A 6,794-nucleotide genomic window follows, 5' to 3' on the forward strand; every position below is an offset into this window, starting at 1 on the left:
GGATTTTAAATTACTTGACGACAGGTCTCTCACCCTTTGTGTTCAGTAGGGTTCCCCCAAATTAGCTTGGAGGTGTTCCCCTCTCAGGGACTGACATAGTTTCCAAAAGTTTTTAAAAGTGATGACAGGTGTCACTGTGTAGGACACTGGCACCACTTGTGCACCACAGTTGTGTCCTGGCTGGCCACTTAGGATGTCTAGGTCCTTAAGTACTTGTCCTGCAGGAAGTTGCCTCTTGTCAGTTCATCTTTATATTTTCCCTGGTACTAAAGGATAAGGAGCACATGCAAAATTAAAAGCCAAAGATAATTTCCACATCATACTTTAGCCAGGGGTCTGAATCTTTGTTCTCCTTGACTGAATCCTTGTAACAGAGATACATGACCAATTGGTTTGAATAGTAATTTATTTCTTCACCCCTAGTGAAAAACTACTAAAAATGTTTAACAGTGACATGCCAAAAATAAAGACATGAAAAGATTCTTATCCCCTGAAAAATAAAGAGTTGATTATAGACTATCAGTAAAAAGAAAAATTACTTTGGAAATCTGAAGCCTGCACTCTGGATCCTACCTATTGACCCTGATTACTCCATCTCATGAGAGTTCCAGTTATTTTAAAACAAGTTGGTCAGATAGAAGTACATTTTTCTTTTTCTTTTTTTTTTTTGAAGTACATTTTTCAATAAACAGCTATTCTGTAGCAAGTTTGACTGAGCTGCAGGCTCTCTCTTCTGGTGACTTTTTCTGGCCATCATACACAATAGGACATGTGGGTGACTTAGTGGAGATTTTCCAAGTAACTCTATATGCCAGTGGTAGTAGATCACACCAATTGTTCTACTACTCAATTAAAGGATTTTCCCCCTCCCAAATGGTTTGTTCTTTAAATTTGTTACAATCCATTTGAGACAGAATTTTGTAGTTGTTCTTTCCAACCTTGAAGCAGATTATTGGTCCTTTTCTGTTTCTATAACTTTTTGCTCCTCTGTCCTGAATCATTTCCACACCTTCCCCAAAATCCCTTGCCCTGGAAACTAATTCTTTGCTTTTTTTTTTTTTTTTTTTGTCCCTCGCTGGGATACAGTTGTAGAATGCCCAACCATGATAGGTTAGCTGTGAAGTAAAGTAATAAAGAGGAAAACAATATAATGTTAAATATGTGGGTTGCATTTTTATTGAAATCCTACTTTTCCATTAAATAATTTCGTCTAAGCTTGGCCACATTTTTCAGATCTAGGGTGTTCGAGTCTGTGTCAATTTGCATTATTATTATGTTTTACATCTGTTTAACAAGATGTATATTTATTTCACTAACAGATGAGAAGCTCAGATGAATGCACAGACATGAATGGTAGATTTAAGCACATATGTATGATTTCCTTCTAATAAACAATAGCTTTTCAGGACTCTGTAGACATGTAGGGATTCCTAACAAACTTTTATTTAAGAACTAATGGATAGACATCATTACCCTAGTACATGTATGAAGACACGAATGGTGTGAAAATACTTTGTGTACAATCAGTGACTTGAAAAATTGTGCTCTATATGTGTAATATGAAAGGTTTTACATTCTGCCATCGTGTATAATAAATTAGAATACATAAATAATTTTAAAAGATCTAATGGAGAATTATCTCTCCAACTATACAGTTAAAATTATATCCTAGAAAGTAATATACCCTTGATGACCAACCATTAAGTCTTTTTGCAGGCATTGTTTTGTGAAAGAAAATGTTAGTAACTATTATCTGTTTCTTCACATCTTTTGGGTTTTGGATATGTTTAAATATAATTGCTACTGCTGTTAAACAACCTCCTATTTGCAAGCATGTATTTGCTAAAACATATTGAGAAAGGAAGTTTTCATTCTTTAGGAAAATCAGTTTTGAACTAGAATTTATAGAATTTTGTTTTCCTTGGTTACAATGCTGGCTTGCTTTGAAATGCCAATCCTCTTCCACTGCCTAATGGAAAAATGACTAGCCATGATGTGACAAGGCACAATGTTGATTAATATCCAGGAAAAAAATATTAAACACCATCCAGCTTTCTAAGCTCTTGGTTTATACAAATATGCTAGTAACTACTGACTCTAAGTTTGGCAGCAATTTTTCTAGTAAATATAATTTCAGGCCAGAAACTATATAATGTCAAGTAGAATACTATTCAAAAGAAAAAGAGAATGAAATGCGTTGCTGTATGCTCCTTTGCTCCCAAAATGAGTCTTGGCGTGCTTTAAGAGAAATAAAATATAAATTAATTCTCAAAGAATTTAGAATGCTTGTGTAGAATGAGACGAGTCAGCTTCCCACATCAAACAGGGAAGGAAGCCTTTTGCATATTAGTTGATTTTCTATATTTACAGAATTTTCACATTGCTTTCCTTTCTTGAATTATAACACAATAATTCTTTCCTTTAAAGATGTCTTAGAAATCTGTATTTACTGATCCTAAAGGCAGTGCAATCTAGAAAGCACTTACAAAATAGGTTTATTTTCTGCCCAAGCTGTCCAGTCACTAATTCAGGGAGATCTTCTGTACGTGTACAGCAATGCAAATTGAATTTTTTTTCCAGTTCCACAATATTGACACAATGTCTCTTATATGCAAAGCATTGTTCTTTTTTCTACATATTATCTCTTGCCATCTAATACTACTATTACTATTATGTCTTCACCTCAGTGGTTGTAGTAGTAGTAGTAGTAGTAATTGCAATGTTAATTATTAATTTTCCAAAAGAAAAATGTATCTTGGGTAATGGAAAGTGAGAAGAATAAATGAAAAACTTTGTTTGATTTTTTAATTTTTATTTATTTAATGTGTGTCCCACTCTTGTTTTGTCAGTGTTTTTGATTAGAGCTAATACAAATCAGTTGCCTAAGAAAAACTGCTGGAGAAAAATCTTTAACAAATAAGAAAATACCCACTCAAACTCTGAAGAATCTGCTTGTTTTTCAAGCATACTCTAACATGTTTAAATCAGCAAATTTTGAGTGGAATCAAATATAAAACTATTCTCCTGGTTAGGTTTATGTATAACCATGATTACATAAGCAGTATTTGAGGGTGGAAATTGTCCCAGGCTCAAGATACCATCACAACAAATCTCTTTACAATGTAAACATGAATAAACTCCTTACTAGAAAATGTTAATTGCCCCATAGTCTATTAACCTTTTAAATTTTAATGTGAATTTATATTGGAAGTTATATGTCACTGTATGTGTGCATTTTCATATGCATCTTTGAGACCCTAATGAAATATACAAGGGTGGGTCTTTGTGAGTTCACATGAAGATAATATACTATTAAATACATTTTATGACTGTCTTTGAAAAATGACAATAACAAATTATTTAAATGTGTTTTAAAACTGTATGCACATCCTGATTAAAAATCTAATAACTACATATTAAGTAGTTGTAAATTATCAGAAATGTTATAAATTTCATAACATTTAGTGAACCCAAATAATTTACAATAGTGATCTTTCTTAACAAAATATAATTATAGAATGCAGGTAGTTCTTTCATGAAATTAAGCTTTCTACTTTATTCAGTAAGAATGCATGTTTTCTTAGCATAATAGTAACATCAAATTAACTTTTTGTGTGTGTGTGTGTTGGGGATTGAACCCAATGGCACTTTACAGCTGAGCTAACATCTCCAGCCCTTTTTATTTTGAGACAGGATCTTGCTATGTTTTTGAGAGTCTTACTAATAATACTCTAGCCCCAGCCTCCTGAGTTGCTGGGATTACAGGTCTGCACCTCCATGCCTGACAAAATTAACTTTTATAAATCTAATAACGCTTACATTTTTAAGTGGAAATTAGAATATTTCTCATTGTAGGAGCATTTTCTGAAGTAAATATGTAGGATTTAATGAATACTCTTCCACCAAGTCTTAACAGTTTATTTAAATGTGAAATAACTAAATGTAAAAAAGTTTGTAACTCTGATCAATAATAAGCTGATCCATTGTCCTCTCAAAGTATCTATAATACTACTACTACTATTAGCATTGTATTAATATTAACAATTAATTGCTATTAATATTAACAATTAATAATCATCTGTAATTTTTTAGAAACACTTAGAAATAAAAGCCTTCTCTCATGTGAGCAAATTTATGGAGTCCTAGGAGTTAAAATCTCTATCTAGTTGTAGTCATTGTTACCCCCCAAGTTTATTTCAGGTCATGGTAAACACCATGTCACAGAGATCTCCTAATGGCCAGTCCAGGAGCACTATGGTCCAGTAGCAGTCAGTGGATGGTGGCCACTGGAACATTCCACAAGGCTGAAACAAACATTTCAGTTTATGGGTGAGCGTAAGAAACATCAACTTCTTGTTTCCTTTGCATAAAAACAATTCATATTTACTTCATAAAGACTGAGTATTATTCCTGTGCCTTTTATATCCTGATGGTCATATTAAGGGGGAAAAAGTTGTTACAAAACCCAAATTGGCTGGCAACAGGCAAGTTGGAACTATTAGCTAACTGGTTTCCCCTCCCAACAACCACACTGCCCCCCCAGCAAAAAAAAAAAAAAAAAAAAAAACAGTAGAAGTGGACAGAGGAAAAAATGGAGTCAGTAGACTGACTACAAGTTCCTCCCCGTCCCGGCCTACTCCTTCTCCTCGTCCTTTCCTCTTCCCATCTTTCTTTCATTTCTTTCTTTCTTCTAGTGAATGAAACAATTGTCCTGAGAAAATGTTCTTTCTTCTTTTTATTTATTTTTTAAAATTCTTTTAAGTTGTAGATAGACACAATATCTTTATTTATTTATTTTTATATGGTGCTAAGGATCGAACCCAGTACCTCACAGGTGAGAGGCAAGTGCTCTACCACTGAGCCACAACCCCAGCCCAAGTTTTTCTTCTTACACAGTAACATACACAGATGCACATATCAATACACACTGCATACCCCACATACATACAAGTTTGCCCACGTGCACAGCTGCAAACATGCATACACACATCCATACACCTTGTATACATGTATACATGCACATATACATCTACATATAGACAAACACCCCACATTCACATTCCAATGCACACATACACAGGTGCACCCACATGCACATTACCACAAAATTACACATTCCTGCATGCGTATACACATGCATATACATATGCATAAGCATCCAGACCCATACACACATGAACCCAATTAAGATTGAACATTTAAGCTCAATTTGTAGGTAACAGCTACCGAGAAGAGCTGCATTGAGGTGAGAGTAAGCAGGAGCTCAGGAACTGTGGCAGAAGTGGCTGTGGGGGCTCCAGATCTCTGGATGTTTAGACTCTATTTTGTCTTACCCTCATTTTAGCTCACCTTGCATCCTCCTGTCTCATCAATCATGGTTTGAATATTTATTTTCCAACATCACTTTGATCTTTTCTGTAAATTGAGGTCTTCCGCAGATTTCCATGTAAAAAGAACGCTGACAGTGGTGTTCTAATCTTTTAAAAATTCTCTGATTAACACATTTCTCTTTTGTGGCTAAAGCACTCATCATAGGAAGATTGTTCACTGGTACTTAGCTTTCAACAGCTCTTCAGCTTATTCAAGGAGTGTGTAACTGGAGAATTGTGTTTGGGTGGGTTTGGGCTTCCTAGCCACAAGGCGTCTTCTCTCCCTTCTTGAACTGAGTTGACAGCCTGCACTGACCGATCTGTAGGCCTGGAGATCTGTTAGATTCCTTGCACTCTAGTTACATTACCTCTTTTTGCCTCCATTACAAGAAAACGTTCAGAAGAACAAACTTACTTTCTCAGGAAAAAGAAATCAGGAACCTGGTTTATTTTGCCTTGTGCTTTAGATAAACTATTCTGAATCAGGTGAGTTGTCGGTTGTTTACAGCTGAGTGTCAGATGTAGAAAGCCGATACATAGATCCAATAATTCCATTATCCAACATTATACATACACCCCAGTTTTCTGTCCAAGTCATTAAATTTCAAGAGAAAGCAAAGGTGGGAAGATAGTTCATACTTGGGCTTTTGTGTTTTGTTTTGTGCATACTATTTGGCAACTCGTTCCCTTCTCAGTGTGCTCTGCAGATGATGGCTTGTCTTCTGTAATATAAATCCTCCAGACTTAGTATTTTTATTAGGCATAGTTTTGAAATTTTAGGAATTAATTTCTTTTAGGCAATTCCTAAATTCAGCTGCAATTTATGTCTGTGTATATCGTAAAATATACTCTGAAGTGATCTCTCTCTGTTGAAATGAAATGGCAGCTCTTGGCTAAACCCAGGGAAGGGTAAGTCACGAGAAGTGGTTTTTGCTCTTGTTTATTCTGTAAAATACATTTCTTTGAAAAACATTTTAGATTTGTTATTTGACACCAGGGGGGTAACTCTCAGCCATGCTAAAATTTATGTTAATCCTAGGAAAGTGGAAATGATTGTGGGAAATACTTAAAATTTATAATTTTTATTTTGGAGACTGTACAAAAAGGAAAACACACCTTTCTCCATCTCTGTTCAGACTTATCTACAAAAGCCCTGGCAACCATATGGTCTATATCTAGGTGCCACTTATTTCCTTAAGATCTAATTTAATATAATATGACAGAGGCAGAGGCAGTGAGAGGCCAGTTAATTACTAGGGGGAAAAATCATATGGATGTGAATAGTAAAAAGTGTAATTTACTCTTAACATTTTATTTTTAAAAGGCCAAATGAAAGTAAAACTGTTAAATAAAATACATTTGAATTTATCAAGTGAATGAATGTTTCTGAGCTTGTTTTCTAAGAGTTTTCATTCTACATTAGAT

The sequence above is a fragment of the Marmota flaviventris genome, chromosome 6 (assembly GCF_047511675.1).
Source record: "Marmota flaviventris isolate mMarFla1 chromosome 6, mMarFla1.hap1, whole genome shotgun sequence".
NCBI lineage: Eukaryota > Metazoa > Chordata > Mammalia > Rodentia > Sciuridae > Marmota > Marmota flaviventris.